Source organism: Tachyglossus aculeatus, assembly GCF_015852505.1.
Source record: "Tachyglossus aculeatus isolate mTacAcu1 chromosome 12 unlocalized genomic scaffold, mTacAcu1.pri SUPER_6_unloc_2, whole genome shotgun sequence".
In the NCBI taxonomy this organism is placed as follows: domain Eukaryota; kingdom Metazoa; phylum Chordata; class Mammalia; order Monotremata; family Tachyglossidae; genus Tachyglossus; species Tachyglossus aculeatus.
Genome location: NW_024044829.1, coordinates 1,047,948 through 1,072,572, shown reverse-complemented (window position 1 = coordinate 1,072,572; position 24,625 = coordinate 1,047,948).

The following is a 24,625-nucleotide window of genomic DNA, read 5'->3' as shown; positions in this document are numbered from 1 at the left end:
GGAAAACGTTCCTCTTTTGAGGTTCTGTGTTTCTCTCGGGTTATGCCTAAGCGCCGCGTGGCGTTCCACTGGCGCTGTAATGAACTTCCAAGCTGCGATCCCTCTACCTCAGGGCGTCCTCTGACGATAGGCCCCTTCCCCGGACCGTCTCCTGATGAGAGGTCCCTTTCCCGGAACGACCCGGTCGGCCTTCGTCTTCCCCCCAGTGTACCCGGAAACTAGAGGGTGCCTCTGCGACAGCAGACAAGAACAATCAAAACAGGACTCACCATTCCGATGGCTTCAGGCTGTGCAGTGGTCAGCCAGGACAGCGGCAGTCACATCAACTGGATCCCAGTACGGGCCACCAAATGATGTCAGCGGCATTTCTGAATCGCTGCCTGGGTCGCCGGGCGACTAAACAATCAGTCAAATAGCATGTGACTATTGAAAGTTTTAATAAAGCTTTATTGGTAAAGACGAATACCGAATAGGGGGTAACACCCCCCTCGGGCTCCTTTCCTCAAGGGAAAAGGCGCACCGAGTGCCCGATGTAACGAGCTTATATACTGTTGTTTCTGATCGCAGTGATTGCTGTACATTTGGCTCAGCGGAGAAGATTAGCTCGGTGCATAGCTCAGCAGAGTCTATCTCCTTATTTGGTTTGGTTCCCTGGACCGAGCCAAATGGCTGCAGGGTCTAAGGCCATACCAAATATGGCAACAGGACCGCCTACGCTCGAGCAATGTCTGCAACTTCCATGGTACCCTGGGCCGAACAGCATGTGACTCCAAAGCGACCCCATCACAGGGATCCATCCCCAGTCATGGGAACTAGATTTAAATACCATTCAAGAAGAGCTGGATAAAACCTCTTCTACCAAACTAGTCAAAGCCATTGATAATAGGCAGCATGAAGTCAGGAAAAGTCTCTAACGGCAAATATCTCAGATCTTTACAGACAGCTCAGTCCATCTACAGTCAATCAAGTCAATTAATATAGTCAAGTCTGTCTAGGGTCAGAGCGTGAAGTGTAATTTTCTATCTCTGGAGAAAAGACTCCCAGCCAGGACCCTCCCCATCGCCATTTTCACATCCCGGTTCCTCAGGCTGTAGATGAGGGGGTTCAGGGTTGGGGGCACCACGGTGTAGAATACGGACACTAGCAGGTCCAGGTGGAAGGAGGAGCTGGAAGTCGGTTTTAAGTGGGCGAAGGCGGCCGTGAAGAAAAAAACCGTGACGACGACAAGGTGGGGCAGGCAGGTGGAGAAGGCTTTGGCCCAGGCCTCGGTGGCCGGCATCCTCAGCACGGCCTGGAAGATGGGCGCATACGAGACCACGATGGAGACGAAGCAGAAAACACTGAAACAGGCACCAGTGGCTATAACCACCTTGAGGACTGCAAACGTTTTAGAGCAAGAGAGTCTTATTACAGACGAGACGTCGCAGAAAACTGTGCGATCACATAGGACCTGCAGGAAGGCACAGAGAATGTCGCAGCTGAAGCAAAGACACCAAAAATTCCCCCGATCAGCCAGGAGCCTACTGCCATCTCAAGGCAGGTTCTGTTGTTCATGATGACTTCGTAATACAGAGCACTACAGATGACCAGGTATCGGTCGTAGGACATGACTGTGAGCATGGATATCTCTGTGCTGGCAAACAGAATCACGAAGAAGACCTGTAAAAAACAGCCCAGGACGGATATTTCTCTACAGTCGGTCAGGGAGTTGAGGATGGTTTTGGGGACGGTGACGGAAATGTAGCAGAGGTCAAGGACAGACAGGTTCCTGAGGAAGAAATACATGGGGGTGTGGAGGCGCCGTTCGAGGGCGGTGATAGCGACTATTAGGAGATTTCCTGTCAGGGCCGCCAGGTAGACAAGGAGGAACAGTGAGGCATGGACCAGCTGCAGCTCCCGGACCTCCGAGAAACCCAGTAGGAGGAATTCCCTCACGTCCGTGAGGTTGACCATTTCCCAAGGATTGCTGAAGCCACCTACAAAAAAATGAGGAAGCTATTTCAGAACCTCAACAGACAATGACACTCACATCAATCCATCAATTCTATTTTTTCAGCACTTACTTTGCACAAAGCACTTTACTAAGCGATTGGGAGAGTGTAATATATCATTGCTGGCAGAAATATTTGCTGCCCACAAGGAGCTTACAGGCTAGAGGGGGAGACATAAATAAATTTCAAATACTTACATAAGTGCTGTGGGGAAGAGGGTGGGGAGAATAAAGGGTGCAAATCCAAGTGGAAGGGCAAGGAAGAAGGGAGAGGAAGTATGGAAAATGTGGGCTTAGTAGGGGAAAGCCTCGTGGAAGAGATGTGATTTTACTAAGTCTCTGAAAGTGGGGAAAGCAATGGTCTGTCAGAGTAGACAGCGAGGCCTAGTGGAAAGAGCAAGGGCCTTAGAGTTAAAAGGATCTGGGTTCCTGTCCTTTCCATTCCACTTGCCTGTTGTTTGACCTTGTAAAAATCACTTCACTTCTATGTGCCTCGGTTCCCTCATCTATAAATTGGAAATTAAGCCCATGAGCCCCATGTGGAGCAGGGTCTGTGTCCAACCTGATAGGCTTGTACCTACCCCAGCGCTTATAACAGTGCTATCAAACACAATCATCATTATTATTATATGAAGAGGGAGGGTGTTCCAGACCATTGGAAGGACATGGGCTACGGGTCAGTAGCGGGATAGATGAGACCAAAATACAGTCAGTTCGTTGGTTTTCAGCGAGCCAAATGTAAGGACTGGGTGACCATGAGAAGCTTCCCCTCTTAACCTTCATCGTCCAGGCAGAAGGAAACCAAAATCAATCAATCGATCAAATATCCTGAGCACTTACTATGTGCAGAGCTCTAGGCTGAGCGCAACCAAATGAATTATCTCTCACCAGATGAAGCCTCCTGTTTCATGGCAAATCTGGGGTAGGAGAGCAGTTCATTTCCCATGTGAGCTTAACCCTCATCTAGTTGTCAGGGACTGGCCTCTCAAAGGACAGTGTCTAATGTAGCCACCATTGTTCTCTTCCTCAAAACTGAGTACAGTGCTCTTCAGACAGTAGGTGCTTAGTAAACACCACTGAGTGGCAGACATTACCAGCTCTGACCGTGTTTTCCCAGTCCTCAAGAACCTCCAGTGGTTGTCCATCCACCCCTACTTCAAAAGGAAACTCTTCACCATCATCTTTAAAGCTCTCAGTTACCTCCCCCCCATCTAACCTCTCTACTCTCCTACTACAAGCCAGCCCGCACACTTCGCTCCTCTAGTGCCAACCTATTCACCATACCTCCATCTCATCTCTCCCGCCAACCACCTCTTGTCCACGTCCTGTCACTTGCCTGGAATGTCCTCCCTCTTCATATCTGAAAAACGTTCACTCGCCCCACCTTCAAAGCCTTATTAAAATCACATTGCCTCTTCGAGGCTTTCCCTAACCTGGCTGTTCCCGATCAAGTCCTGATTTCCTCTTCTCCCACTCCCTTCCATGTCGCCCTTCACTTGAATTTTCCCCTTTTGTTTGCCGCTCTCTCGATCCCACAGCATTTATGTATGGATCCTTAATTCATTTATTTCTACTAATGTTTGTCTCCCCTTCTAGACTGCAGTTTCCTTACAAGCAAGGAATATGACTGCCAATCTTATATTCTACTCTCCCAAACACTTACTCTCCACACAGTAAGTGCTCAATAAATATGATCGATTGGCGACCGAGAATGTTTGTCACCCATTCATCCCCGTCCATCCCTGCCACCCACCCAATAGTTCCAGGGGATGAAGAGCCATGGAGATGCCGCGGGGAGAGATCGCTTTTACATATGGAGACGTGGGGAGATTCCAGTTGTCTGTCACTGCCGGCTCCCCTGTAAAACCCCAACCCATCGGTGTTCTCCCCGGCCCAGACTCACTGGTCAGACTGGAGCAAGTGGGCTCTGGTCTCTGTTGTCCTTAAAGTTTCCCCGTCCCCTCAGCTCCCGGACGTCGTCTGGAGGAGAATCTCCGGGAGGTGTGCGGGGTCCTGGTTGTTCTGGCTTCTTGCTTGGAGCGTGTCGGACTCTCGCTGAAGCCGGGCCTTGCTGGAAAAGCTCCCTGCCGCTCCTGCGGGACTCCCCACTCCGCGGGACGGGTCACACCTTCGGCTGAGGGGCCTCATTATGTGCTGCTCGGTCCTGACTTCCCGGGGGTCCGGCGCCAATGGGGACCTTGGGGACCTTGGGTGGGGTAGTGGCCCTGCCCCATGTGACTACCCCACTGGGGACCCTGTGACCCCTCACTGGCGTGCGCCGCACAGTAAAAACCTCCAGAATAACTGCGGAGTTTACAACGAGGTGTCCAACTTGTTTTTTGTCAGTGACCCACTGGCTCCATCCGCTTCACGGCTGTGGGATGGACATTTTAAAATGGTTTGGATGTAGCTGTCCTCCCTCCTCCAGACCTCACTTTAACCCTCCTACCCCTGATCCCAGTCCTTAACCTCCCTGCTTTCTCTGAGACTACACTCCTTCTGTAAACTGCCACCCCCATCACTTCTCCACACCCTTCTACCAACAGCTCCATCCACTGATCTCCACCAGCCCCTCTGCCCCTCCTGCATCAATTTATGTTATTATTATTATCATTATTATCATTGCTTTTGCTAAGCGCTTACTATGTGCCAAGCACCGTTCTAAGCTCTGGGATAGATTCTAGCGAACATGCTATGTGCCAAGCACTGTTCTAAGCGCTGGGATAGATACTAGCGAACATGCATAGAAAAGGATGAGAACATGCTTTGCAAATACCATTAAAAAGCCTCCCTCCTCACCATCCAATGGGGTGTAGAGCCTTATTACAGTGCTTTGCACACAGTAAAGGCTCAATAAATATGATCGAATGAAAGAGCCAATGTTCCTTTCTCAGGCCCCTCGGAACCCAGAATTGCTTCAGAGCCATGGGAACTGACGACAGAGGCAGGGGCAGAGGAAGGATGAGATCTGAAAACAAAAATAAACCCTACACGAAGGAATCATAGCAGAAGGGAACAGACCAGCTGAAAATGGGGAGCTCCCGGATAGTCACCTCCAGGTTCTTGTCTTATATTCCTGTGTTAGAGACATTTTCTGGATTCATTCATTCATTCATTCAATTGTATTTATTGAGCACTTACTCTGTGCAGATCACTGTACTAAGCGCTTGGGAAGTACAAGTCGGCAACATATAGAGACGGTCCCTACCCAACAACGGGCTCACAGTCTAGAAGGGGGAGACAGAAAACCAAAAAAAATGTGGTAAGGTTTCAAGTTATCAGAATAAATAGAAATAAAGCTAGATGGACATCATTGACAAAATGAATAGAATAGTCGATCTACACGCACTCCCTTGGTGACCTCATGCGCTCCAACGGCTTCAACTATCATCTCTACGCTGATGACACCCAGATTTACATCTCTGCCCCTGCTCTCTACCCCTCTCTCCAGGCTCGCATCTCCTCCTCCCTTCAGGACATCTCCATCTGGATCAATCGATCAATCAATCAATCGTATTTATTGAGCGCTTACTATGTGCAGAGCACTGTACTAAGCGCTTGGGAAGTACAAATTGGCATCACATAGAGACAGTCCCTACCCGATAGTGGGCTCACAGTCTAAAAGGGGGAGACAGAGAACAGAACCAAACATACCAACAAAATAAAATAAGTAGGATAGAAATGTACAAGTAAAATAAATAAATAAATAAATAAACAGAGTAATAAATATGTACAACCATATATACATATATACAGGTGCTGTGGGGAGGGGAAGGCGGTAAGGCGGGTGGATGGAGAGGGGGACGAGGGGGAGAGGAAAGAAGGGGCTCAATCTGGGAAGGCCTCCTGGAGGAGGTGAGCTCGCAGCAGGGCCTTGAAGGGAGGAAGAGAGCTAGCTTGGCGGATGGGCAGAGGGAGGGCATTCCAGGCCCGGGGGATGACGTGGGCCGGGGGTCGATGGCGGGACAGGCGAGAGCGAGGTACAGTGAGGAGATTAGTGGTGGAGGAGCGGAGGGTGCGGGCTGGGCAGTAGAAGGAGAGAAGGGAGGTGAGGTAGGAGGGGGCGAGGTGATGGAGAGCCTTGAAGCCCAGGGTGAGGAGTTTCTGCCTGATGCGCAGATTGATCGGTAGCCATTGGAGGTTTTTGAGGAGGGGAGTGATATGTCCAGAGCGTTTCTGGACAAAGATAAGCCGGGCAGCAGCATGAAGTATGGATTGAAGTGGAGAGAGACACGAGGATGGGAGATCAGAGAGAAGGCTAGTGCAGTAGTCCAGACGGGATAGGATGAGAGCTTGAATTAGCAGGGTAGCGGTTTGGATGGAGAGGAAAGGGCGGATCTTGGCAATGTTGCGGAGCTGAGACCGGCAGGTTTTGGTGACGGCTTGGATGTGAGGGGTGAATGAGAGAGCGGAGTCGAGGATGACACCAAGGTTGCGGGCTTGTGAGACGGGAAGGATGGTAGTGCCGTCAACAGAGATGGGAAAGTCAGGGAGAGGACAAGGTTTGGGAGGGAAGACAAGGAGCTCAGTCTTCGACATGTTGAGCTTTAGGTGGCGGGCGGACATCCAGATGGAGATGTCCTGAAGGCAGGAGGAGATGCGAGCCTGGAGGGAGGGGGAGAGAGCAGGGGCAGAGATGTAGATCTGGGTGTCATCAGCGTAGAGGTGATAGTTGAAGCCGTGGGAGCGAATGAGGTCACCAAGGGAGTGAGTGTAGATTGAGAACAGAAGGGGACCAAGCACTGAACCTTGGGGAACTCCCACAGTAAGAGGATGGGAGGGGGAGGAGGAGCCTGCAAAAGAGACTGAGAAAGAACGACCGGAGAGATAAGAGGAGAACCAGGAGAGGACGGAGTCTGTGAAGCCAAGGTCAGATAACGTGTTGAGGAGAAGGGGGTGGTCCACAGTGTCAAAGGCAGCTGAGAGGTCGAGGAGGATTAGGACAGAGTATGAGCCGTTGGATTTGGCAAGCAGGAGGTCATTGGTGACCTTTGAGAGCGCAGTTTCCGTGGAATGAAGGGGACGGAAGCCAGACTGGAGGGGGTCGAGGAGAGAGTTGTTGTTGAGGAATTCTAGGCAGCGCGTGTAGACAACTCGTTCAAGGAGTTTGGAAAGGAATGGTAGGAGGGATATGGGACGATAACTAGAAGGTGAGGTGGGGTCAAGAGAGGGTTTTTTTAGGATGGGAGAGACATGGGCATGTTTGAAGGCAGAGGGGAAGGAACCAGTGGAGAGTGAGCGGTTGAAGATGGAAGTTAAGGAGGGGAGAAGGGATGGAGCGAGAGATTTCATAAGATGAGAGGGAATGGGGTCAGAAGCACAGGTGGCCGGAGTAGCACTTGAGAGGAGGGAGGAGAGTTCCTCTGAGGATACCACTGGGAAGGATGGGAGAGTAGCAGAGAATGTTGAGAGCCGGGGGGTTGGAGAAAGGGGGGAAGAGACTTTGGGGAGGTCGGACCTGATGGATTTAATTTTGTTAATGAAGTAGGAGGCCAGATCGTTGGGGGTGAGGGAAGGAGGAGGGGGAGGAACCGGGGGCCTGAGAAGGGAGTTGAATGTACGGAAGAGCTGGCGGGGGTGATGGGCATGGGTGTCAATAAGGGAGGAGAAATAGTTTTGTCTGGCAGAAGAGAGGGCTGAGTTAAGGCAGGAAAGGATAAACTTGAAGTGAACGAGGTTGGCATGGTGTTTAGACTTTCGCCAGCAGCGTTCGGCAGCTCGAGCATAAGAGCGAAGGAGGCGGACAGTGGCAGTGATCCAGGGCTGTGGGTTAGTGGTGCGAGAGCGGCGAAGGGAAAGGGGAGCGAGCGAGTCTAGCTGAGTAGAAAGGGTAGAGTTGAGAGCAGTAATCTGATCATCAAGACTGGGTAGAGAGGAGAGGGCGGCGAGGTGGGGTGTGAGGCGTTCCGAAAGATGGGTGGGGTCCAGAGAGCGGAGATCTCTGTGAGGGAGTAATACGGATTTACAGGGGAAAGGAGTGTGAGTGAGGAGGCAGGTGAGAAGATTATGATCAGAGAGAGGGATCACAGAGTTGGTGAGGGTGGACACAGTGCAGCGGTAGGAGATGATGAGGTCGAGGGTATGACCAAGTTGGTGAGTGGGTGAGGTGGGGTGGAGGAAGAGGTTGGCAGCGTCAAGGAGAGATAGAAGGCGGGCGGCAGAGGAGTCGTTAGGGATATCCATGTGGATATTGAAGTCTCCAAGGATCAGAGTGGGCATGGAGAAGGAGAGAAGGAATGTGAGGAAGGGGTCAAAGTCGTTAAAGAAGTTGGAAGTGGGGCCCGGAGGGCGGTAGATGACGGCTACAAGAATCTGGAGGGGGTGGTAGAGGCGAATAATGTGGGCTTCAAAGGAGGGGAAGGAAAGGGAAGGGGGAGGAGGGATAGTGCGAAAGCGACATTGGGGGGCGAGAAGGAAACCGACACCTCCTCCTTTTCCAGTGAGTCTGGGGGAGTGGGAGAAGAAGAGGCCTGCACTGCAGAGAGCAGCAGAAGAGACCGTGTCGTCCGACGACAGCCATGTTTCAGTTAGGGCGAGGAGGAGTAGAGAACTGGAAAGGAAAAGGTCCAGGATGAAAGGAATCTTACTTAAAACGGAGCGGGGGTTCCAGAGGCCACACTTGGCATCAGCTGTCGAGGGTGGGGAGGGAGGGGGAAGGGTGCGAGGGGTGGGGAGGGTTTGGATTGGGATGAGTTGGCGGGGGCCTGGGCGGGGAGAGTGGGAAGGGGGGGTGGCGATGGGAAAGGAGAACTGGGATGGGGTGGGGGCGGGGAGAAGGGGAGGAGGGGGGTCGGGAGGGAGAAGCAGAGGACCTGCGCTGGTACAGAGGAATCCTTGGTAGGGGTTGAGGGGGAGCGGTCTTGGTGGGTGAGAGGGAGGGAAACAGCTGGGTGGGAGAGGGGAAGGGGAAGGTGAGGAATGGGAATGGCAGTTGGGAGCAAGGGAACTGAAAGTTCATGGTGAGGTCAGCAGGGCGAGTGACAGTACAGTGGGGGGTTAACAATTGAGATGCAGAAGCAATAAAACAGTAGCAATGATAAAAGTAGGCGATGGCATCACAGGGTGTAGTTGAGCAATCAATATGCTATGGCAATAATAGAATTGGCAAACAATGATGCCACAGAGAGCAGATACAAACTATTAAGAGCTGGAGTAGGGTGGGCCAGTTAAGGGGGGTCAGGGAGCAGAGATACCTGGGGAGGGGAGCGAACAGTCAACTAGCATGGGAGGGCTGAGGAGGTGTGAATGAGGTTGTCGTTAATGTAACATGTAACATGGTGCTAACAAGGTGCTAACAAGGGCTTTTTACCTGGGGGCGGGCGGGGGTAGAGTCAGTCAGGACCGGACCGGGAAGGGGGTGGGGGGGATGAGGGGCACTTTACGGAAGGCCTCCTAAGTGGGGGGGGTGGAAGCAGGCGGGGCGTCCGTGGGGGCGCTGAGATGGCGGGAGGGTGGGCGGCCAGGCCTCTCGGGAACGGAGTCACGGGCGTCAATGGCGGCGCTCTGAGGAGAGGAGCCTTCCGGGAGCGGCAAGTCCTCGCGGTGTGATGGCGGGCGGGCGGGCCTCTCGGGAACGGAGTCCCGGGCGTTTATGGCGGCGCTCAGAGGAGAGGATCCTTCCGGGAGCAGCAAGGCCTCGCGGTGTGATGGCGGGTGGGCCTCCCGGGAACGGAGTCCCGGGCGTCTCGCGGTGTGATGGCGGGCGGGGCGGGCCTCTCGGGAACGGAGTCCCGGGCGTCTATGGCGGCGCTCTGAGGAGAGGATCCTTCCGGGAGCAGCAAGGCCTCGCGGTGTGATGGCGGGCGGGCCTCTCGGGAACGGAGTCCCGGGCGTCTCGCGGTGTGATGGCGGGCGGACGGGCCTCTCGGGAACGGAGTCCCGGGCGTTTATGGCGGCGCTCAGAGGAGAGGATCCTTCCGGGAGCAGCAAGGCCTCGCGGTGTGATGGCGGGTGGGCCTCCCGGGAACGGAGTCCCGGGCGTCTATGGCGGCGCTCTGAGGAGAGGATCCTTCCGGGAGCAGCAAGGCCTCGCGGTGTGATGGCGGGCGGGCCTCTCGGGAACGGAGTCCCGGGCGTCTCGCGGTGTGATGGCGGGCGGGCGGGCTTCTCGGGAACGGAGTCCCGGGCGTTTATGGCGGCGCTCAGAGGAGAGGATCCTTCCGGGAGCAGCAAGGCCTCGCGGTGTGATGGCGGGTGGGCCTCCCGGGAACGGAGTCCCGGGCGTCTCGCGGTGTGATGGCGGGCGGGCGGGCCTCTCGGGAACGGAGTCCCGGGCGTCTATGGCGGCGCTCTGAGGAGAGGATCCTTCCGGGAGCAGCAAGGCCTCGCGGTCTGCCCGCCACCTAAAACTCAACATGTCCAAGACTGAACTCCTTGTCTTCCATCCCAAACCCTGCCCTCTCCCTGACTTTCCCATCTCTGTTGACGGCACTACCATCCTTAATGTCTCAGAAGCCCGCAACCTTGGTGTCATACTCGACTCCGCTCTCTCATTCACCCCTCACATCCAAGCCGTCACCAAAACCTGCCGGTTTCAGCTCCGCAACATTGCAAAGATCCGCCCTTTCCTCTCCATCCATACCGCTACCCTGATCATTGAAGCTCTCATCCTATCCCGTCTGGACTACTGCATCAGCCTTCTCCCTGATCTCCCATCCTCGTGTCTCTCCCCACTTCCATCCATACTTCATGCTGCTGCCCGGATTATCTTTGTCCAGAAACGCTCTGGGCATATTACTCCCCTCCTCAAAAATCTCCAGTGGCTACCAATCAATCTTCACATCAGGCAGAAACTCCTCACCCTGGGCTTCAAGGCTGTCCATCACCTCGCCCCCTCCTACCTCACCTCCCTTCTCTCCTTCTACAGCCCACCCGGCACCCTCCGCTCCTCTGCTACTAATCTCCTCAGAGTACCTCGTTCTCACCTGTCCCGACATCGACCCCCGGCTCACGTCATCCCCCGGGCCTGGAATGCCCTCCCTCTGCCCATCCGCCAAGCTAGCTCTCTTCCTCTCTTCAAGGCCCTACTGAGAGCTCACCTCCTCCAGGAGGCCTTCCCAGACTGAGCCCCTTCCTTCCTCTCCCCCTCGTCCCCCTCTCCATCCCCCCATCTTACCTCCTTCCCTTCCCCACAGCACCTGCATATATGTATATATGGTTGTACATATTAATTACTCTACTTATTTATTTATTTATTTTACTTGTGCATATCTATTCTATTTATTTTATTTTGTTAGTATGTTTGGTTTTGTTCTCTGTTTCCTCCTTTTAGACTGTGAGCCCACTGTTGGGTAGGGACTGTCCCAACGTGTACTTCCCATGTGCTTAGTACAGTGCTCTGCACACAGTAAGCGCTCAATAAATACGATTGATGATGATGATGATGAATAGTAAATATGTACAAGTAGAATAGAGTACAAAATCTGTACAAACATATATACAGGTGCTGTGGGGAGGGGAAGGAGGTAGGGCGAGGGAATGGGGAGGGGGAGAGAAAAAAGGGGGCTCAGTCTCTGAAGGCCTCGTGGAGGAGGTGAGCTCTCAGCTGGGCTTTGAAGAGACGAAGAGACCTAGCTTGACAGATGTGTTGAGGGAGGGCATTCCAGGACAGGGGAAGGACGTGGGCCGGGTGTCGACGGAGAAGTACACTGTGTTGGTTTGCAGCAGAGGAGCGGAGGGTGCGGGCTGGGCTGTAGAAGGAGAGAAGGGAGGTGAGGTAGGAGTGGGCGAGGTGATGGAGAGCCTTGAAGCCGAGAGGGAGGGGTTTTGGCTTGATCTGTAGCTTTACAGGCAGCCACTGAAGGTTTTTGAGGAGAGGAGTAACATGCCCATATCTTTTCTGCACAGATATAATCCGGGCAGCAGAGTGTAGTATAGACTTAGGTGGGGAGAGACAGGAGGATGTTAGATCAGAGAGGAGGCTGATACAGTAATCCAGTCTGGATAGGATGAGAGATCGAACGATCAAGGTAGAGGTTTGGATGGAGAGGACAGGGCAGATCTTGGCGATGTTGTGGAGGTTAGACAGGCAGGTTTTGGTGACGGATTGGATGTGAGGGGTGAACGAGAGAGCAGAGTCGAGTATGACACCAAGGTTGCGGGCTTGTGAGACGGGAAGGATGGTAGTGCCGTCTACAATGACGGAAAACTCAGGGAGAGGGCAGGGTTTGGGAGGGAAGATAAGGAGATCAGTCTTGGACATATTGAGTTATAGATGGCGAGCAGACATCCCGATGGAGATGTCCTGAAGGCAGGAGGAGACCCGAGCCTGAAGGGAGGGAGAATGAGCAGGGACGGAGATGTAGATTTGGGTTTCATCAGCGTAGAGATGATAGTTGAAGCCGTGGGAGCGAATGAGTTCACCAAGGGAGTAAGTGTAGATAGAGAACAGAAGGGGACCAAGAACTGACCCTTGAGGAACCCCTAGAGTAAGGGGATGGGAGGGGGAGGAGGTGCCTGCAAAGGAGACTGAGAATGAAGGGCCGGAGAGAGAAGAGGAAAACCAGGAGAGGATGGAGTCTGTGAAGCCAAGGTTGGATAGCATGTTGAGGAGAAGGGGGTGGTCCATAGTGTCGAAGGCAGCTGAGAGGTCGAGGAGGATTAGGATAGAGTAGGAGCCGTTGGATTTGGCAAGAAGGAGGTCATTGGTGACCTTTGAGAGGGCGGTTTCGGATTAGAGATGCAACATGGTGTAGTGGATTGCGCACAGACCTGGGATTCAAAACAACCTGGGTTCTAATGCCAGCGCTGCTACTTGTCTACTGTGTGATCTTGGTCAAGTGACTTCACTTCTCTGTTCCTCACTTCCCTCATCTGTAAAATGGCGATTGAGACTGTGAGCCCCAAGTAGCACAGGGACTGTTTCCAACCCGATTTTCTTGTATGCAACCCAGAGCTTAGTACAGTGCCTGGCACATGGTATGCACATACGGAATACCACAATTATTATTATTGTTATTATTATTATCCAAAATCCCCCATCAAGTATGGGGTCTGAGCTGACATAATTGCCCCAAACCCACGTAGATCCACTCCAACTTCCATCACCCAAGCAGGAACAAGACGAATCAGATACACAGTGTAGTCTTCCCCTTCACCCGTTGTTTTGAGATTGTGAGCCCTTGTTTGGGACTGGGACTACCCAGTCTTTTCTTTCAGAGCTTTTTGTGCAGCTCTCTGCACATCGTAGTGGCTCAGTAAACTCCGGTTTGTGGCAGAAATAACCTGCTATGTCCAGGGATATGGAGACTGCTCTTCTCGGAACATTTTTCACTGATCAAACCCCGTCCATCTCTGCCACCCACCCAGGAGATCGGGCGGATGGAGACAGATGGAGACGCCGGGGGGAGAGAAATGTGTTATGCGTGGAGATGTGAGGAGTTGGGGGAGCGTTCATTCCTTCTCTGTCACCGCCGGCCCGCCCGTGAACCACGTCCCAACCGTGTTCTCCCAGGCCCAGACTCACCGGTCAGTCTGGGGCAATCGGGCGCTGGTCTCTGCTGTCCTTCAACCATCCCTGTCCCCTCAGCTCCCGGACGTCGGGAACAGGAGCGTCTCCAAGAAATATCAAAGGTTCTGGCTCCTCTTCCCTCCCGATCGGAACGTGATGGGCCCTCGGCGAGGCCTGGCCTTTCTGGAAAAACTCTCTGCCGCTCCTGAGGGATTCCCCCCAGGGGACGGGCCACACGTTGGGCTGAAGGAGCTTCATTATGTCCTGTTTGGGGCTGGCTTCCCTAGGGGCCATTATCTCTAGGGCCTGGCCCCATGGGCAGGGTAGTTGCCCTGCCCCACGCGACCGCCCCGTGGGGAACATGTGACCTGTCACCATAACGTGTCTCTCAAATGGATAAACTCCAGTCAGCCCCACTATGGTCACTGCTTTCTGTCTCCAAACCGTCTTCCTAGTTTGATCTAGGGTTCACTCTTGGCCTCGGCCATTTGCTTCCTCTCCCTCCTCCTCCACCACACCCCATAACCTATTCCTGGATATGTCCAGACTCCAGCTACCAGATTGTCTCTCCCTATGACACCACCTCCTTCCCCACCCCTGCTCACCAACATTCCCCAGGTATAAAATCCCATCTCCTCCAGGACGCCTTCCCAGACTAGGTCCCTATTTCCCTTACTCTTTCTCCCACTGTATCACTTGTGATCTTGGATCTGTTCCCTTTCAAAACTTTATTTTTTACTCCACCCTCAGCCCACAGCACTTATGTCCATCTCCGTAATTTATTCATTCATTCACTCATTCAGTCGTATTTATTGAGCACTTACTGTGGGCAGAGCACTGGACTAAGCGCTTGGAAAGTACAATTCGGCAACAGATAGAGACAATCCCTACCCAACAACGGGCTCACAGTCTAGAAGCGGGGAGACAGACAATGAAACCAAAAATGTAGACAGGCATCAATAGCATCAAAATAGATAAACAGAATTATACATCTATATACATCATTAATACAATAAATACAATAATAAATATGTACATATTTACACAAGTGCTGTGGGGTGGGGAGGGGGGTTTAACAGAGGGAGGGAGTAGGGGCAATGGGGAAGGGAGGAGGAACAGAGGAAAAGAGGGACTCAATCTGAGAAGGTCTCCTGGAGGAGGTAAGCTCTCAATAGGGCTTTGAATGGGTTAAAGGGCTAGTTTGGCAGATGTGAGGCGGAAGGGCTTTCCAGGCCAGAGGTAGGACATGGACTAGGGGTCGATGGCAGAAGAAGTGAGAATGAGGCACAGTGAGGAGGTTAGTGGCAGCGGAGCGGATTGTGCGGGCTAGGCTGTAATTATTTTAATGCCTGTCTACCCCTCGAGGCCGTAAGCCTCTTGCGAGCAGGGATCATGCATAGCAACTGGCATAGTGGATACAGCACGGGCCTAGGAGTCAGAAAGTCATAGGTTCTAATCCCAGCACTGCTATGTGTCTGCTGTTTGACCTTGGGCATGTCACTTGACTTCTCTGTGCCTCAGTTACCTCCTCTGTAAAATGGGGTTTGAGGATGTGAGCCCCAGGTTGGGCAGGGATGCGTCCAACCCAATCTGTTTGTCTCCATCCCAGTGCTTAGTACAATGCTTGGCACACAGTAAGCACTTAACAAATACCACAATTATTAGCAGTGCTCTCCCAAGTCCTTGGTATTGTGCTCTGCACATAGTAATCAGTTAATATATACCATTGACTGGTTAATTAGGAGACTGAGGTTCTAATTCCACCCCTTCCACTGAACGAAGCCTTGATTTCCCTATCTGGAGATTGGGGATAAACTACCTGCTTTTCCTCAATCCGAGGCATCGAATCCCGTGTGGACGAGGGAGTGTGGGCAATCAGATTGTCCTTGATCTACCCTAGACCATAACATGGTGCGTATTTACTGAGTACTTGCTGTGAGCAGAGGACTGAATTAAGCGGTTGGGAGAGCACTATACAAGAGAATTAGCGGGTACGTTTCCTGTCCATAGGAGCTGACAGTCTAGAATAGTAGGTATAGGGATAGATAGATTATAGAGATAGAGATAGGTATGGAAAGAGATATAGATATCTATCTATACTCTACTGCACCCAATACTAAGTAGCTGCATGGCCTAGTAGCAACAGAACCTGGGAGTCAGGGGATGCCACTTCTCTGCTATGTGACCTTGGGCAAGTCATTTAACTTCTCTGTGCCTTAGTTACCTCATCTGTGAAATGGAGATTCAGACTGTGAGCCGCATGTGGGATAATGACTGTGTCCAACCTGATTAGCTTGCATTTTACCAGAACTTAGATCAGTGCCTGGCACATAGTAAGCATTTAGTGAATACGATTAAAAAGGGAAGGCATAACCCCTGTCTCCGAGGAGCTAATAGTTTACTGGAAGAGAAGCAGTGTGACCAGTGGAAAGATCACAGACTTGAGAGCTCTGCCCCTTGTCTGCTGTGGGACCTTGGGCAAGTTATTTCACTTCTCTGTGCCTTAGTTACCTCATCTGTGAAATGGAGATTCAGACTGTGAGCCGCATGTGGGATAAGGACTGTGTCCAACCTGATTAGCTTGCATTTTACCAGAACTTAGATCAGTGCCTGGCACATAGTAAGCATTTAGTGAATACGATTAAAAAGGGAAGGCATAACCCCTGTCTCCGAGGAGCTAATAGTTTACTGGAAGAGAAGCAGTGTGACCAGTGGAAAGATCACAGACTTGAGAGCTCTGCCCCTTGTCTGCTGTGGGACCTTGGGCAAGTTATTTCACTTCTCTGTGCCTCAGTTTCCTCAACTGTAAAATTGGGATTCAATAGTTAGACTGTGAGTCCTATTTGGAACATAAACTGTGTCTGATATGACGAACTTGTATCTACCCCAGCACTTAGAACAGTGCTCGACAGATAGTAAGCGATTAACAAATAACATAAAAAAACAGAGGGAGCAGGATAAAAAAGAAGCATATAGCAGGAAGTTGTAAAATGGATCAGGAGGAAATACATAAATAATTACAATGCAAGTCATTGCACAAGCAGATATATAGAAAGTAGTTCCATATGTGCTCAAGATAGAAATGGAGCTCATAACGGGTAAGAGAGCTGTTAAATTGTCTAGATTGTGGGGTGAGGCGAATTAATCAGGAATACGTCTCAGAGGATGTGGGATTTTAGAGCTTTGAATGTAAGGGAATTGGACGGAAGAAAGTTCCGGTTTGAAGAAACAGTAGCATCATCTGGAGAAGGGTTGGGAGTCAGAGTTGGGAGGCAAGAGCTAGATACAGTTGGAAGGTGATCTTGGGAAGAGAAGTGAAACCTGTGAGGCGAGGGAACGGGTGGGTAGAATGGAGAGAGATGGTGGGTGAGATTGGCGAAGCTGGTGAGACGTTTTTAAGCCAATTGCCAAGGGTTACTTTGGAGGGAGCACTGTACTAAGTGTTTGGGAGAATCCAATACGACAGAGTTGGTGGACACGTTCCCCACCCACAAAAAGCCTACCGTCTAGAGGTGAAGACAGATATAGATATGAATACATAATTAATAGTCTGTAATTTAAATATGTGTGCAGAAATGCTGGGAAGGTAAGGGTGGGGCAAATATCAGACCCCCCACCCCCAGAGGTCCCAGATCCAAATGCTAAGATGATGCGGAAGGGAAAGAGAGCCAGGAAAAAGAGGGCTCATTCGGTCAAGTCCTCTTAGAGATGTGATCTTAATAAGACTTCAAAGATGGAGGGAATGGTGTTCTGGTGTACATGGCAGGGGTGGTACAAGCCAGTGGCAGGATGTGGTAAAAGGATCGGCGGTGAGATGGACAAGAATGGGGCAAGCTGGCATTAGAAGAGCAAAGCGTGTGGACTAGGCTGTAGTAAGGCAAGAGAAATGCAAAATCAATCAATCAATCAATCAATCGTATTTATTGAGAGCTTACTGTGTGCAGAGCACTGTACTAAGCGCTTGGGAAGTACAAGTTAATAACACATAGAGACGGTCCCTACTCAACAGTGGGCTCACAGTCAGTCTAGAAGGGGGTGACAGAGAACAAAACAAAACATATTTACAAAATAAAATGAATAGAATAGATATTTACAAGTAAAATAAATAAATAGAGTAATAAATACGTACAAACATATATACATATATACAGGTGCTGTGGGGAAGGGAAGGAGGTAAAGCGGGGGGGATGGAGAGGGGCAGTAGGGGGAGAGGAAGGGTGGGGCTCAGTCTGGGAAGGCCTCATGGAGGAGGTGTGCTCTCCGTAGGGCCTTGAAGGGAGGAAGAGAGCGAGCTAGGTGGATGTAGGGAGGGAGGGCATTCCAGGCCAGGGGGATGACATGGGCCGGGGGTCAACGGCGGAGCAGGCGAGAGCGAGGCACGGTGAGGAGATTAGCGGCAGAGGAGCGGAGGGTGCGAGCTGGGCTGTAGAAGGAGAGAAGGGAGGAGAGGTAAGAGGGGGCGAGGTGATGAATAGCCTTGAGGCCGAGGTTGAGGAGTTTCTGCTTGATGCGTAGGTTGAAAGCTACTGACCCAGGAAATCAAGAGGAACCAGTTTGTTTACAAATTGGGATGGCCGCCTCGACGCCTATTCTCAGTCTCCTTTGTGGGCTCCTCCTCCCCCTCCCATCCCCTTACTGTAGGGATTCCTCAAGGTTCAGGTCTTGGTCCCCTTCTGTTCTCTATCTACACTCACACCCTTGGTGAACTCATTGGCTTCCATGGCTTCAACTATCATCTTATCTATGACACCCAAGTCTACATCTCTACTCCTGCGCTCTCTCCCTCCCTCCAGGCTCGTATCTCCTCCTAACTTCAGGACAATTCCATCTGGATGTCTGCCCGCCATCTAGAACTCAGTAAGTCCAAGACTGATCTCCTTATCTTCCCTCCCAATCTCTGCCCTCTCCCTGAGTTTCCCGTCACTGTGGATGGCACTACCATCCTTCCCGTCTCACAAGCCCGCAAACATGATGTCGTCCTCGACTCTGCACTCTCGTTCACCCCTCACATCCAATCCGTCACCAAAACCTGCCGATCTCACTTCCACAACACCGCCAAGATCCACCCTTTCCTCTCCATCCAAACCTCTACCTTGCTGGTTCGATCTCTCATCCTATCCCGACTGGATTTCTGCATAAGCCTCCTCTCTGATCTAACATCCACCTGTCTCTCCCCACTTCAGTTTATACTTCACTCTGTTCCCCGGATTATCTCTGTGCAGAAACGCTCTGGGCATGTTACTCCTCGCCTCAAAAATCTCCAGTGGCTGCCTATCAACCTTCGAATCAAGCAAAAATTCCTCCCTCTCGGCTTCAAGGCTCTCCATCACCTCGCCCACTCCTACCTCACTTCCCTCCTCTCCTTCTACAGTCCAGCCCACACCCTCCGCTCATCTGCCACTAACCAACTCACTGTACTTCGTTCTCGCCTGTTCCACCGTCGACCCCCGGCCCACGTCCTTCCCCTGGCCTGGAATGTCCTCCCTCAAGAATGTCCTCCCTCAACACATCCGCCAAGCTAGTTCTCTTCCTCTCCCTCTCTCCCGCCCTACTGAGAGCTCACCTCCTCCAGGAGGCCTTCCCAGACTGAGTCTCCTTTTTCCTCTCCTCTTTCCTGTCCCCCCGGCACTACCTCCTTCCCCTCCTCACAGCTCTTCTATATCTATTTGTACAGATTTATTAGTCTATGTATTTTACTTGTACATTTACTATTTACTATTCTATTTATTTTGTTAATGATGTGCATATACCTTTAATTCTTTTTTTTCTAAAGATTTTGACACCTGTCTACATGTTTTGTTATGTTGTCTCTCTCCCCCTTCTAGACTGTGAGCTCGTTGTTCGGTAGGGACCGTCTCTATATGTTGCAGACCTGTACTTCCCAAGTGCTTAGTACAGTGCTCTGCACATAGTAAGCGCTCAATAAATACCATTTAATGAATGAATGAATAAAAGCCACCAAGGGCCTGAAAGGCCCCGGATAGCTCATGCCACGATGCACACAAACTCCTCTAAAGAGCTTTGCCCTCGTCCCCTCTGGAGAAGCGCCCACAGATGACCCAGGAGCTTTGGGAAAGAAAGAAGACGTCACCATTTGGAGAGCCTCTCGGCTCTTTGCGAATGGGAGAAGGGGGTTGGGGGGTCTCCCTTATTAGAAGGCTCCTAGTGGTCTTCCTTTTTAGAAGGCTCTCCGACAATCCGGGGAACACTGAGAGATCAGAGGCATGCCGACGTGACAGGAAGCCAGGAGAGACCACCGAATGCCAGCTCGGGCCTGACCTGATGAGTATAAACGGGGAGCTCCTTATGATCAGGGAACGTGCCTGCTAATTCTGTTGTATTCTACTCTCCAAAGCGCTTAGTACAGTGTTCTGCACATAGTAAGTGCTCAGTAAATATCTTTGATTGAGTTAGGACAGTTTGTGGGGAGGAGATGGTGTTCCCCGTGGGAAATTCAAGGGAAACAAATGATAATATTAGGAGGACACTGAAGAGATGGAGAGCCGCGATCTTACACAACGACCCCCGCCTGGTCGAAGTCTTATTGAAGGCCCGTCTCCTCCAAGTGGTCTTCCCTGAATAAGCTCTTCTTTCCTCTTCTCCCACTCTTTGCTGCGTCACCCTGATTTGCTCCCTTTATTCACCCTACCCTCAATCCCACAGCATTTATGTATATACTCGTAATTCATTTACTTATATCAATGTCTGTCTCCCCCTCTAGACTGTCAGCTCGTTGTGGGCAGGGAATGTGTCTCTTATATTGTGACACTGTACAACCAGCGTGGCTCAGTGGAAAGAGCCCGAGATTTAGAATCAGAGGTCGTGGGTTCAAATCCTGGCTCCACCACCTGTCAGCTGTGTGACCTTGGGCAAGTCACTGAACTTCACCTGGCCTCGGTTCCCTCATCTGTAAAATGGGGATGAAGACTGTGAGCCCCACGTGGTACAACCTGAATGCCTTGTGTCCACCCCAGCGCTTAGAACAGTGCTTGCCACATAGTAAGCGCTTAACAAATGCCAACATTGTTATTATTAGTAGTGGCATCTGCACATAGTACACGCTCAATAAATATGATTGACTGACGATGAATTTGGAGTGGGGAGGCGTCCCAGACTAGTGGAATGGCTTGAGCTAGGGGTCGAAGAGCAGCATGGCCCGAACCTGGGAGTCAGAAGGACCTGGGCATGGTACCAATTTCTGGCTGGGTGACCTTGGGCAAGTTGCTTCACTTCTCTGGGTCTCAGTTCTTCTGTTGTCCCTCCTATTTAGACTGTAAGCCCTATGTGGGACACTTGTCTGCTGTGTGACCTTGGGCAAGTCACTTAAATTCTCATGGCCTCGGTTCCCTCATCTGTAAAATGGGTATGAAGACTGTGAGCCCCACGTGGGACAACCTGAATACCTTGTATCCAACCCAGCGCTTAGAACAGTACTTGGAAAATAGTAAGCGCTTAACAAATGCCAACATTATTATTAGTAGTAGTAGTATCTGCACACAGTACACGTTTAATGAATATGATTGATTGTCTTGATGGATTTGGAGTGGGGAGGCGTTCCAGACTACTGGAATGGCTTGAGCTAAGGTTCGAAAAGCAGCATGGCCCGAATCTGGGATTCAGAAGGACCTGCGTATGGTACCAATTTCTGGCTGGGTGACCTTGGGCAAGTTACTTCACTTCTCTGGGCCTCAGTACTTCTGTTGTCCCTCCTATTTAGACTGTGAGCCCTAGGTGGGACACTTGTCTGCCTTGTGACTTTGGGCAAGTCACTTAACTTCCCTGTGCCTCAGTTTCCTCATCTGTTAAATAGGGATTAAGACTGTGATCCCCACGTGAGACAACCTGAATACCTTGTATCTACCCCAGCGCTTAGAATAGTGCTTGGCACATAGTAAGAGCTTAACGAATGCCATTGTTATTATTATTATTGTTATTAGTAGTAGTAGTAGTAGTAGAAGTAGTATTATGAATTGACTCTGGCATACAGACGTGAAGTTAGTGGACCAAGATCACACACCAGACGAGTGGCAGAGTAAGGAGCCAGAGAGCCCTGTTGGGATAGAAAGGGAACGGAGGGTGTGGTGGTGGTGAAGTAAATCCCTTGTTATGATTCTTACTTCCTGCATTTCTTCAGAACTTGCAATGAGCTAAACACCACTCCAAACGCTGAGGTTGATATGGAAGACTGTAGGCCTATAGTCCCCAGACTGAAATCTTGCTGAGGGCAGGGAATTTGTCAGTTATATTGTTATATTGTACTCTCCATAGCACTAGGTCCAGTGCTCTGCACACAGTAAGCGCTCAAGTAATGCAATTCATTCATTCACTCATTTAATCGTTTTCATTGAATACTTACTGTGTGCAGAGCACTGTACTAGCGCTTGGGAAGTACAGTTCAGCAACAGAGACAATCCCTGACCACAACGGGCTTCAAGTCTAGAAGGGGCGAGACAGACATCAAAACAAGTAAACAGGCATCAGTAGCATGATTATGAAAAATGGAATTATAGATACATACACACCATTAATCGAAAATAAATAGAATTCGTATATATACGTACATATATGCACAAGTGCTATTAGGTGGGGAGGGGGGTAGGGTCAAGGGAGTTAGTCGGGGTGATGGGGAGGGAAGAGGGAGCAGATAAAAAGGGGGGCTTAGTCTGAGAAGGCCTCCTGGAGGAGGTGAGCTTTCAGTAGGGTTTTGAAGGGATGATGTGTGCTAGTCTGGCGGATTTGAGGAGGGAGGGCGTTCCAGGCTACAGGACCTGACCGACTGACTGACTGAGACTAAACAGATAGGACACTATCCCTGACCCTCCAATGGCTACCAATCAATCTGCGCATCAGGCAGAAACTCCTCACCCTGGGCTTCAAGGCTGTCCATCACCTCGCCCCCTCCTACCTCACCTCCCTTTTCTCCTTCTACTGCCCAGCCCGCACCCTCTGCTCCTCCGCCGCTAATCTCCTCACCGTACCTCGTTCTCGCCTGTCCCGCCATCGACCCCCGGCCCACGTCATCCCCCGGGCCTGGAATGCCCTCCCTCTGCCCATCCGCCAAACTAGCTCTCTTCCTCCCTTCAAGGCCCTGCTGAGAACTCACCTCCTCCAGGAGGCCTTCCCAGACTGAGCCCCTTCCTTCCTCTCCCCCCCCGTCCCTCTCTCCATCCCCCCATCTTACCTCCTTCCCTTCCCCACAGCACCTGTATATATGTATATATGGTTGTTCATATTTATTACTCTATTTATTTATTTATTTATTTTACTTGTACATATCTATCCTATTTATTTTATTTTGTTGGTATGTTTGGTTTTGTTCTCTGTCTCCCCCTTTTAGACTGTGTGCCCACTGTTGGGTAGGGACTGTCTCTATGTGTTGCCAATTTGTACTTCCCAAGCGCTTAGTACAGTGCTCTGCACATAGTAAGCGCTCAATAAATACGATTGATGATGATGATGATGATGATGATGACCCACATGGGTCTTCCAGGCCAACACGTGGGGGGAGCAGATAAAACCTCTTCATTTTACCTCTTCCAGAAAACCTATGCACCAAGGGAATAAGTGACTTGCCCAAGGTCTCAGGCCACTAGCAGGGCAGAAATCATAACCCACCAAAATCTACTAACAAGTCCGTGCCCTTTCCACTAGGTCACCCATCTGCCTCTCAGACTAGGAGACAATCTACCACTTATCGCAGTGCCCTGACATAATCAGCATTTAATAAATCCCAAAGTAATTGTTAGGATAGCAATAAAATAAGCACCCACCTCCCTGCCCCGTCACTGGGCACCACTGGTCTGAAGCACATTCTGTCTTGTCTCCAAAGGACGTCTTCTCCAAGAAATGGTCAACTAGACACTTAGTACAGTGCTCTGCACACAGTAAGCGCTCAATAAATGTGATTGAATGAACTAGACTAGAATGACGCAATTCCTCATGCTGGGATTCTCAGAGGTCCGGGAACTGCAGCTGGTCCACGGCGCGATGTTCCTCCTGGTCTACCTGGCAGCCCTGATGGGGAATCATTTCATTGTCACCATCACAGCTCTTGACAGGCGCCTCCACATCCCCATGTACTTCTTCCTCAGGAACCTGGCCGTCCTCGATCCCTGCCTCGTCTCCATCATCGTCCCCAAAGTCATCCATAACTCCTAGTCCGACCGTAGAAAAATCTCCCTCCCGGGCTCTGTCATACAAATCTTCTCCGTTGTCTGGTTTGCCGGCTCAGAGCTGTTCGTCCTCACGGCCGTGTCCTAGGATCGCTATGCCACTATCTGCCTTCCCCGAGCTACAAGGTCGTCATGGCCCCCAGGGCCTGTGGGAAGATGGCGGCCGCCTCCTGTCCCAGCAGGAGTATGTTTGGAGGCTTATTCTCAGCTGGTACCTCCTCCCTGTTCTTCTGCAGATCCTCCACGCTTCACCAATTCTTCTGCGATATCCCCTTCTTAGTAAAGGTCTCTTGTTCTGTCAAACTCGCGGCCCTTGATACGATCGTGACCAGCAGTGTCTCCCTGGGTGTGGTGTGCTTGGCCTCAATCGTCGTCTCGTACACTCGCATCTTTCAGGACGTGCTGATGATGCCGGCCGCCGAGTGCCGGGCCCAAGCCTTCTCCACCTGCCTTCCCCACCTCGCTGTCACTACTATTTTCTTCACCACAGTCTCCTCCTCCCGCCTGAAGCCGCCGTCCCTCTCCCCCTTGACGCCGGACATGCTGGTGTCGGTATTATATGCTTTGGTGTCCCCCACCCGAAACCCCCTCATCTACAGCCTGAGGAACGGCTACGTGAAGGCCACCCTGGGGAGGGTCCTGAGGGGCCGATGTCTTAAAAGGAAATATAACCGGATCCCGCCAAAACTGAACTTTTGAAGAGGCCGTGAGCCTGTTTACGCAATTAGGCACTGGAAGTTCATTTTCGCAGAGAGAGAAGGGGACAGTAGGACCTGATGGAGAAGGGGGGACGTCAGTACCAGACAGACAAGGGGGGAGAGGCTCAGACAGACAAGAGTGGGGAGGTCAGGACCAGACAGACAAGGGTGGGGAAGTCACCCTTACTTGGCACCTTCAGTTGACACCATGGGCCTTTTCATCTCATCTGCCCCGAGATGAGATTCATGCCATCGTATTTACTGAGCGCTTACTGATGATGATGATGGCATTTATTAAGCGCTTACTATGTGCAAA